Below are 11,757 nucleotides of genomic sequence, written 5' to 3'. Positions count from 1 at the left end.
TCGCAGAACCCCGACATTAGGGAACTCGGTATCACAAAGTCTTGTATGTCCACATGGGTGCTCGGATTCCGGTCCTTCAATGTCTGCAGGAGACGGACGACACCGTCATAAGCATCATAGAAGGTCCCGAATCTGTTCTCCAAAGGCCGTCTGTTTAGCCCTCCATGCCTTGCCATATTCAATTACATACTTATATTGAAGGTGAACTCTTCTCTGGATGGCTTTAACCCCCATTGTCTGTATTCTCTACAATCTCCTTGTAGAACAGCGAGCAATAAGAGTGGATGTAAGGTTTCGGTGATCCTTCAACATACTCTTAAGGACACATGTGTGCGGCACGAAGTCGCTCACCACCCATGTTGTGTCATACTTGGACAAGCACCCATGCACCCTTGATGGACATCTAGCATCGCTGCAGACCACTGTCAAAAATTTCTGACTTGAAACGGTGGTTCTGAATACCCTTTGCGTGTTCATTGCCCACTGAGTGATTGCTTCCAGCAGATGTCTCTTGTCAGCATATCTAGCACCAACCGAGATGGTGTTCATGCCGTACTCCTGTGCAGAATCGTGCCGATCATCGACTATCATTGCCTCCGACAAATCATGGTTCCAAGAAGAGGGGATCGGATCCGCCTCTTCGTTATCATCTGAAGTATCGGATCCACCGGATTCATCTCGAGTCAACCTCATTGTCCACTCCATCCCTCGTCTTCCTCGTCCATCATGTTCGCATCTGTTCTTCTTCTTCGTCCACGCTTTCAAGCTCAACAAAGATCGTCATGACCACCTGCTGCATGGCTACTTCCGCCCGATTGGAAATCGCGCCGCCAAAGATCGTAACTTTGATCGCTCTGGCTCGGATGGAACGCACCCTCGCCTTCTTGGAAATTCACCACCTTCGCCTCGGGAAGCATTAAGGCGATGGGGTGAGTTCCCCCGCGCTCGCACGCTTCCAACCAAGGCACCCACCGAGAGGTCCGCTCAATCGGCTTCAACCGCCGTAAAAACTGGCACCGGAGCTGCTCCACAAAGCATGCACACCAACAGTGTATGCTTCGGGATTAAGCCCGAAATTCACGGTCAACCACTCCTTCAACTGACTAACTCGCCATGTTTTTGGGTTTGTCAGATGCAAATCCTCACACTGAAACTCGCTCAGATCAGCTCCCATCGGAGTTGTTCGGACCGTGCCATGACCGAAGTAAACAACGAATTTTACTCTATCTGACATATCTGCTCACCTATACAAATTACAGACTCGTCAAAAAAATCTAGCACCTACACTCTAAAATAAATAAATATCTAGCACCTGCAGTCCTAAATAAATTCTATCTACCGGTACATATTTCAGTAACTAATGTGCGCAGCTAACGAACGCAACATGCATTATGAGTACACCATCTAATACCAGCAATTAGGGTTTACCCTTGAAGCGTGCCAAACACCTCCGTCAGCAGCTCAGCTCCTCCACCATGCAGCAGCTGCACCAACACGCAGCAGCAGCAGGAGCACCACGAAGCAGCACCACCTCCAGCAGCTCCACCACCACCAACACCACCTCCACCAAAACGCCTCAAAAACTAACCCATCTATAGATCAGCTAATTCTACAGCATTTGGTGGTGAAACTACAACTAATGGCTGGATAAATCGCTCAGAAACGAGGAAAAATGGTGCTGGACTGAGAGCTCACGAGAGAGACAGAGAGCAGCGAGCTGGAGGAGGAAGAAGATGGTCGAGCAGCGCTGCGGGCGAATATTTTATCTGCCGCACTTCGGGGTCACTGCGCCCGAATCGCGCGTCTCGGGGTAGCCCCTCCCGAAATTGCCGCATCGGGATTCCTCTCCCCGACACAGTCTGCCCCTGGCCAGGGGACAGGCCGACACGGGCCTTCGGTGGCCGACACCCACGCTTCGGGAAGGAGCACCCCGAAATTGGCCTGACACGGCAGATTCGCCTCGTCTCGGGCTCCTCAAACCCGATTTTGTAAATTCGGGTTCCCCCACCCCGACGGTGTATTATTTCTGAAATTTGCTGAAAACGAATATTATTTCTGGAATTAATATTAAAAAGTGTATTATTTAAAAAAAATTCGCCGAATCTGTCTACATTTTAGTTTTCTCTTTGAAAATTCATTTCTCTTAGTTGACAAATTAACGGGAGCAAATTTGGTGAGCACCACTGGCTCTCGATTTTTTCAAAATATTTAAAATCGTACTTCCGTGTTCTTAAAGGTCATCAAATTTATTCCACGAATGCATCTCTTGAATACTCGTGCGATGTTTTGGTAGAAGTTGCATTACATTTTTTGCTATAGAAAAAAAAATTATAGCTGTGTAAAGCGGCGTATATTTGTCAGATATTTGTTTTGTATAGCTCAAATACAATATTTTTTTCTCTAAAATTTCTACCATACCTCAGAATATTTATGTATTTAATTTTATATTTTCTAAAATCTGAGAAATATCATTTTCAAAAGTCAGGAACATTGGTGCGCATGTGTCGAAGGCACTTGGTATTTTTAGATCAATACGGATGACACAAACACTACTACCGTAGAGCAATCAGTTCCAATCACCAATCCTTCCAGCTGCACTGATTAGCCAAAATAATCTCTTCAGCTCGCAGCATTTTTTCATTAAATTAGTATCACTAGATCCGTCTTCAAAACAACAACCGAAGCATGTGTCTGCTCATCTCCTTCCTACCTTGAACAGCTAAACCGTTGGTTCCTTCTCCTTTCTTGCCGCTCGGTAGGAGGGAGGAGGGACCTCGTTACTCCGTTATGTAGTTATGGTTATGCTTTATCTGTTGTGGTGCATCGTTATGGTGGTGGGAGCAGAGTCTAGGCGAATAAATCTGCCTCAACTTTACTCCTACAATGGCGGCGACCTTCACGACGACATCTCAGAGTTGATGGCAACCAGTTTTGGCAACCAAAACATTGCACGAGTATTCAAGAGATGTATTCATGGAATAAACCTCGCCCCGATCCCCTATGACTTTTACTACGTTTGTAAATCTGCTCCTTTAAATATATGTAGTATTGATGGTAAAAAAAACCTATATAATGTCCACTTTTGGCTGAATTTTTCTCTTTTTCTGATCTTTATTTTCTTTTCTACCCACCGCCTCCTGATCCCAACCCGCCTGTCCCGGCCAGCTCCACCCCTACCAAGCTTCTACCGCCACGACGCCCGCACACTCAGCTCCGTCATGCAGGACTGTCAGGGGACAACCTCTACTAATGTTGCGGGAATCAGAAAGCTCGTGCCCTGATGTGGGACGACACCGAAGACGGCAAGCAGAAGCTAGGCCGGAGAAGGTGTCAACTAGGAGGAAGCACACAAGCATCGGGGGAGCTTGTGGGCGTGTGGCCGCGATGTAGTGTGGAGCTAGGGGAGAGAGCCATGAAGAGGTGGGCGCGGCAAAATTTCTTGCAGCACGACAGAAGTTGGCCGGATTTGAGCGAGTCCAACATCTGAAGGGTGTTGACGCGTCCTCAAACTTCTCTCACACTAACTGTTTCCTGATATATGGGAGGCCGTAAAATCTGCCTCAAATAAGGGCAATCTGAGATTTTTGGCGTCGATATTTCGTGCCCTTAACAATTTGATGGGACGGCCTAGTTTTATAGGATCTAGAATGGATTATTTTTTCATCAAAACCTAAAAAGATCATTTTAATGTTTTGTCTGGATCTTCAAAAGCTTAGAGCATCTCCAGCCGTGTCCCCCAAACCGTCCCCCAAAGCGCGCCGGATTGAGCGTTTGGGGGACGTGTTTTGTTCGTGCCGCCTTTGGGGGACTTTGCTCCCCAGCCGCGTCCCCCAAACGCCGCCCCCAAACATTTAAAATATTTTTTGTTGATTTTTTTATTTTAATTTCCACAAACTAATACATAATTTGGAACGTGGTTTACACGAAAACACAGTTAGGCACATGGTTTTCCACAAACTAATACATAGTTTGAACCGTCGTGGACACAAATATAAAATTTTGCAAAGAAACTAAACCTAACTAGGCCGTGCATCGAAGGTTTCCTATGTTCGCTGCTAAGAAAGAACACTCGAGGGCACACCCAGTCACCTAAACTGGAAAATCCAGCGGGAGGATGGTGCCCTTGTTGGTTCTACCGAGGAGGCGAACATCTAGAAACCTCCGTGCACGTGTTCGCTGCGAAGAAAGAACACTCAGTCGTTCTCCTCGTCGGTGCTGTCGTCGTGGTAGTCCCGGCGGCACCGCGTCTCGTCGAAGACCCTGACGCTCATGTCCCTGTCGCCGAAGTAGGAGAACAGGAGGATGAAGCCGGCTTGGAGGCTGTGGTGCCGCGCGAACTTCTCCCAGCCGATGTTGAGGTACATCCTTCCGCGCGCGTCGTAGATCACGTCGACAATCCACCGGTAGTAGCCGCACGCAGCCTCCCACAGATGCATCGTGCGCGGGTGATCGTCGCCGGCGACGTAGTCGGCGAAGGAGTCCAGCAGCCTCTGGATGCCGCGCGGGTCGCCCTTGAGGACGAGGACGAACTCGAACCGCACGTCCGGCTCCACGTCCATCTCCGACGATGATGAAGCCGGCGGCGTGGAAGGCGACGGCGAGCGTTCAGCTCTGCCGCGGCCACGACCACGACCACGACCACGGCCGCGAGGTCGGCCTCGCCTCTCTGGGACATAGCGTCGAGTCTTGTTGAGATGGTGGCGGCTAGGGTTTGGGAGAGAGGCGCTAGGGTTTGTGTGTGAGAGGGACGATGAGAGGCGGCCCTTTTATAGGCCGGAGGGAGGCGGGGGAGCGGTGGCGCGCATTAACGCCGGCACGCAGAGCTAGGCGCGACGGGACGCGTCGCTGCGGGAACTGCACCGTCGGCCTGCGTCGGCTGGAACCGCACCGCCAATAACTTCCGTCACGAGGTAGGCCACTGTTAGGTTAAAAATTTATTGTGCCGCTGACGAGTCGGCCCCGACACTCCCCCCCTCGCTTTTCGTTGTGTCCGGCGTCCCGGTGCGTCCACGTGGGACGAGGGACGGCTCGAAGCGCCGGACACCGTATGGGGGCGCGCCGGACAAAAATGAGCTTTGGGGACGCGGCTGGAACGGTTTTTTTGTCCGGCGCGCCCTAAATCGCTTTGGGGGACGCTTTGGGGGACGCGGATGGAGATGCTCTTAAAGAGGCTAGTTTAAGATTTTGTGTTCTTTTATAAGATCTACTAGAGATGCTCTTGTAAGCAAAGTGGGTAAACTTCTTCTGAGATTTTGAACATGTCAAAAATATACTTATTTCTCAGGCAGGCTCTCGCTTTCGTATTCCCTTCCAGGTGGATGAAGCTGCAGGGAGCGTATGACGACCTGCTTGGTTCGCCGCGTTTATTATTCAAAACCGAGACTCTCTGTAGAGAACGACGACCGCTCAACCTGCACCTCCAAACACGGGAGGAGAAGGATCAGTGACAAGGTCACAAGGACGGACGTGGTTGCGAGCGATGGGAGTGGGACCAGATGACCAGTCGTGTCCCCATCTCTCTCAGCTTCGTGGAAACTGACGGCGATGCCCCCGTCGCCGACGTCAAATCTCTCCTGCAGACCCGGGCAACCAACCTGACCATCAAAATCAGTTGCTGCGTGTGCGTCACTCGGTGACTGGTGCTAAACTATCATTGAACTGATCTGGATTAGCCGGTCAGTACTTGGCTAACGTATATACGTGTCAAGATGGGGTGCTTTTTTCTAAAATAAACATTTTTAAATTGGATTAAATAATACACGAAAAATACCAACATATATGACTTTAAATTACTATATTATTAAACTATATGTCAAGACAAATCTAGCAAGAAGATACGCTCGATTTTATCCTGTAAATCCTAGACCGAGGATGCATATATAATCCTTCAGGCTAAACCCTAAAGGGGATCCGACCTCCATTCATAGCAGCTCCAAGCTCCTAGTAGCCACGCCGACCGATGGAGCACCATCATTGTAAAACCTTAGGGCATCTCCAACCGGGCGACCCATCCCGCGCCCGCGCGTCCGGATGGGTCCAGTCGGACAAAAACCCGGCCCAGCGCGCGGACCCATCCCTAAAACGGATGCCCGCGGCGTCCGGATCGACGCAAACCCGGCCCAAATCTTGGCCGGGTTTGCGTGGCCGCGGACGCGAAAGGCTGGTCGCTCGCGTCCGCCCCTTGTCCGCCCCTGGCCCGCGTGTCATAGGCATAAATAATATTTGTCATTAAAAAGAACTCATTACATTTTTTTAGGTACTACTTCTATCCTAAATACGTACGGGGCCAGCGGCCTCGCCGGCGACTCCCTCGCCGGCTCGCCGTCGGGGCCGTGGATTTCACTCGACGCGGGCGGCCTGTACGCGTGAGGATTCCACTCCAGCTTACTACGGGCTGGGTGGCGCGTCGGCGAAGGCACGGGCGTCGGCGTCGGCGCGGGCGGCGGCGCGGGCACAGGCAGCTTGGAAGGAGGCCGTCATCCTCCTCCTTTCCGTCCGCGCACCTCGGGCGCGCTCGCGCTCCGCCTCCCTGCGGCGGAATCATCCGCTTCCCGCATAGCTCCACCTCCCGCAGAGCGGCGCGTTCCACGGCGGCGCGCGCCTCAACGCGGACGAGGGCGGGGGCCTGGGCCTCGTGGATCTCCCCGCCGGCGCATGCGCTCTGCCGGCCGCGCTCCGCCGACTCAGCATCCTCCCGGGCGCGCCGCTCGGGGACGGCATCTGGATGAGGTGACGGGCTGCTCGCATAGCGAGCGGCTCGTTCTTCCGGCCGAGGAGGTCGCCTGGCGGCGGCGGCCGGCCCGCCGGATGCCCTCGTGCTCCTTCGTCACGCGCGTGAGGTCGAGGAGTCGCTCCTCGATGGCGGCGTTGATGTTCGCCGGCGCGAGGTCCTCCTCGTTGACGGGCTCCTCCCGCGGCGGCCGCCTCTCCTCCGCGGCCTCGTACCAGCCATCCGCGGTCTCGTGCCAGCCCTCGCGGCCGCCTCCACCATCTCCGCGTCACCGGCCTTCTTTGCCGCCGCCTCGCAGCGACGCGGAGCGCCTCGTCGTCGGCGACCCACCACCGGGCGTCCGCGCGCTCCTCCTCCACCGTCCGCGGGAACCGGCCCGGCGGCGAGGAGAGCTTGGCCCATGTGGCCTGCAGGGTGCGCGGCATGGCGACGGAGAAGGTGGAGTGGCCGCCGGAGAAGGTGGAGTGGGAGAGGAAGGTCTGGCGGTCTGTGTGAGACCGCCGCCGTCTTTTATAGCCGGCGGTCTGGCGGGAAACTAGGGCGCGAGCGCGCGCCAATGTCGTTTTCGCGCGCGCGGGAACCTTGCCGCGCGCGGGATCTTTCCCGCGCGTTCCACCGCCCACCATGGCTGTCCCGTCGAGGCCTGCCATGGCGCAGCGCCGCGCAAGGAAGACGAACCACGTGGCGTCTCTTTGGGTCGCCGCGTTGGGCGCAGCGCGCGACCCAAACGGACACGCGGACGCGGGACGCTGTCCGCGTGTCCTGGCGGCGACCCAAACGGCCCAAAACGGACGGCCCAGCGCGTCCGTTTGGGTCGCCCGGTTGGAGATGCCCTTATTAAGCAATACATCTAGCAGGACGTATGCCTTTTACTTTTTCGGAGGGACTGAAACTAGATGTTATTTGCACTTTAGCTCGTTAACCCTCATAAATGTGACTAAGGAATTCAAGACCCGTGAAGCGGCGCGTCACCATTGATGTTACATCACTGACGGTGACGTTCACGACCGGTAGGCAACTTTGTCAATTCCAACACTATGCAACTCTTATTTATCTTTTGATTGGCGTGTTCCGGACTCATGACCATCATGCATGGACGTAAGACACCATGTGAATTCTTCTATGAGAACCGTTCATCATATATGCCTTACAAATGAACATACATTTGTTCCCATGTTACATGGCGCACTCTACGAGGTCAATTGTTGTGGCGCTGCTGCACATGGATGAACACTAGTACTTGATATTCCAAGTGAGGTTCATCCTAATAAACACTACTACACAATCAGGGTGCTAAGAAAAGGATTAAAATCACAGACAGTTCATAAAAGTGTAATATGATACAGTACTTGTTCTTCAGTTCTTCATCACCATTACGAACTTGATCCTCCATCTTCATGGTGCCATGAACACCACCATCCGGCAACACCTCGATATTCTGGCAACCATCGCGGAAGAAGATTAATAGTTCTGATGTGCAAGTCATATTTCAAAGACAATCACATGGCTCCAGCCACCATCATACCGTACCATGATACGCAGATCATATATTACATTACATAGCATCTCATACAGTCATATTGAAATCTTGAAACTATACCGCATTACATGCACTTTATGCAAAAGGAGACTTAGACGATTCCAGACGCTCTATTGCAAGTTTTACCTAAGTTGATCAATTTTATTAGTAAACTTCTACAACACTATCATCAAGTGTTGATTGATATTTCCTATGCATCCTCTTTGTCACACTATGAAGCAACCAATCAGCTATATAGCTCGTCTTTGGTTTGACAACAGCATACTCAGGAGCAACATAGAAGGACCGCATCAGAAGATTGTATCAAATCGTGTTATACGACAGGAGTAGAGAGAAGCCAAAAAAAAAAAAGATGATACTACCAGCACACATGTTCTTGCTAGATAAAAATAAAGCAACTAAATATATACTTGTTCTGGTACCAGTGAAGGGGATTGTGAATGTATTTCGAAAATTTACAACTACACAAACACCCAAGATCTATTCTATGTATTTGTAGTAACTAGATTCGATCGATGTCAACTCACTGAATAAGAAGAGCTCGATGAAGATGATGCTCCGGGTGATCCCCGCGGCTAGGAAAATACCCCGAGCCGCAAGGATATCTCATCCTTGCTCCAAGAATCGAGCGGATGATTCCTCCGAAATACTTCACGCTTTCAGAGGTATAATCCGCGAGGGATTCCCTATTCAGGGATAAGCTACACACAGAGAGTGGTTCAGCCTTTCGATGTATGTGGATAGGGAGAGAGACAAATGACCAACCAAAGACCCGGGAGAAAACTCCGAGAGAAAATTGCACACCAATTATGGCGGGGAGGCACCTGTATTTATAGGTGGAAGACGAGGCCATCAACTTGGGGAGGGGACTGGTTGCTGCACTCCCTAGGTTGGTTTGGCCAGGGGTGGGCTAGCCCACCCTCCGGAAGCGGGGCAAAGGGAAAGGGGAGGCACTATGGGCCCTTGGGGCCTAGCCGACCCTCTGAGGATCTTGGTGGCATGGCTAGCCACCTTCCACCCTCTCCTTCTCTGGAACTTTTCTCTCTCTTATTTTGATGACCTCCGGACAATCCAGACTTACCGGAATGAGATTACCCCTATATGAATTATCATTAGAATGATTCTGAGAACAATTCATCTATATGGTAACCCGAACACTTTTGATGTTACCCCGAATCACTTACGACAAGCTTGAAGCGACCCCAGAAGTTTCTCTCTTAGTCATAAATTCTTCGAAACAATTCCAAATGCTGTCAGAATAATTCCGAACAACTTCTCTCAACCACATACCATAAAAATAACTCCCACAACAGGTTGTACAACCTTAAGCGTGTGACCCAACAGGTTCGGTATGGCGCAGTCATGAGACCGAACTCCTTCGAATCAATAACCAATGTTGGGGTTTGGACATCCACCTTGGCTCCTTTGCATACTTGAAGTTTGGAACTGGCAAGAACCTTCCATGTTGTTCATATGTCATTCCCTTTGTTACATGACATGTTGATAACTGGAGGTGAGACTTTGGTATACCCGTGATCAACTCTTTGTACATGTTATCCTCGATCCAACATCAATGCTCCTTTTTCTTGTTTAATGTATATTGATGATGTTCTATGATCACTATCACAATGTGTCTGCGCATGCATGCTACTTAACATCACAATACCAAGCAGTGGCGGAGCGTGACCGAAAGTAAAGCGGGGGCAAAATTTAATTTTCACCCCTAAAATTGTTGTAATTTTAACTTGTTCTGTTGACGATGTTCAAGAATGAAATTGCACTTAATTTCTTGATTTAAATAGGTGTTAACATAGCAATTAAGAGAGGACTATTTTACATACCGATGGCCAACAAATTGTTTTTGAGGAAATGAGGACTATGTGGGATTTTATTAATTGTCAACAATAGTTATATAAATTAAGCTTGAGGATTCATTAACGAATTATAAGAATCTTTACTTGAAGAACACTTTCTAGCAAAATCATGAGTAACTTTTTTGGCTTCGCTTGAGCAATGCTTGAACATGACATTTTCAATAAGCCATGCCAAATCAACACAATATATCTGCAGAAATAGCGGAGACTTCACCCCGCCATGCTTCGTCACCAAAGCATGCTTCAATATTTTTTTGTAAAGTCAGACTCCATTTGCACATTGTTACAGCCTAGGCAATTAGTTGTTCTATATGGGAATTGACATAGTACGCAGATTCTGTTTTTATCAAGGAGAAAAAAAAACAAGAGGAAGCTAACCCCCATCAAGAAGAAACCCTCCAGAATAACTGAATAGGTTGATCGTCCGGCCCAAGGTATTAAGCTATTGCCATCCGGCCCAGCAGGCTGATCTGGGCACACAGCCGACGAACTACACACCAGCCACCTAATATGCCCAGGCCTTTTTCACGTTGCTCGCTTTTACACAGGATTAGCCACTACTACCTCCGTTTCAAGGAATAAGGCGTCTTCGTTTTACGAGCTTTTTGTTTGACCAAGAATAACTTCATATATGTCAAAATTGTTTGTATGAAATTAGTACCATTAAAAAGTTCTTTTTAATACGAATCCAACGGTACTAATTACATATAATATAATCAAGATTTTGTTGGTCAATTTTTATGGTCAAAGTTCGTCTTGGAATACGCGTGCGCCTTATTCCATGAAACGGAGGTAGTAGAAAACAAACGACGACTGACGTGGAGTATGGCCAGTACTATGTTTGCAAATTTGGAAGGGGGGGTCGTAGCCTAGGTTCGCCTCCAAGGCGCTCCGCCAGTGATACCAAGTAGGGTTAGCTGGTGAGGGCCAATAAGATCGAAGCATACACTCCGATATGAGTTACTGTAATGTTCTCGTGGTCAAAGAACTTTTACGTAATTTAACACTTAAATATATTTTGCTACCAACCATTTAGAATGTCTCATAGTATATCAGTGGCTTGAGTGTGTTCAGTGTGATTTGTTCACCAAACAATCCACACTCATTTTTGGTAGAAAGGCAATGCTCATGATCGGAAATGCTTGATCATCTCACAACAAATGAGCTTGTTTTACAAAGGCATAACTAGGAACTATTTTTTCTTATTTATCTCTCTATACTTGCTAGTGAGATTTTCTTCGAATCTCATATTCAAGGAACACCACATTTATAGCATAAGAGATAAAATTAATAATAAAAAGAGTTATAGATAATAAATTACTCTTATTATTGTTGCCTCTAGGGCATAACTTCTTCTTCAGGCAACGCTTCTCAAGTTGTCCTAGGTGCACCAAGCCCAGTGTCGGCCCCTAATTGGAAGCTTGATCGTTTCTGGTTTGTTCTCTGCTAGGGGCGAGCTTCTCTATATCAGTGGTACGCCACTCTTCGAGCTAGGACGAGAGCCAGGGGTCCCTCTTTGGTCATGGAAGAGAACGACCAGACCATGGCTTGCCTCTTTGGGTGTAGACGGTGTTCACTACTAGGAAACCCCTCATCTGCGGCGCACATTTTTA

This window comes from Lolium perenne, chromosome 6 (assembly GCF_019359855.2).
Source record: "Lolium perenne isolate Kyuss_39 chromosome 6, Kyuss_2.0, whole genome shotgun sequence".
Taxonomy (NCBI): Eukaryota; Viridiplantae; Streptophyta; class Magnoliopsida; order Poales; family Poaceae; genus Lolium; species Lolium perenne.
Note: the sequence above shows the minus strand (reverse complement) of the source record.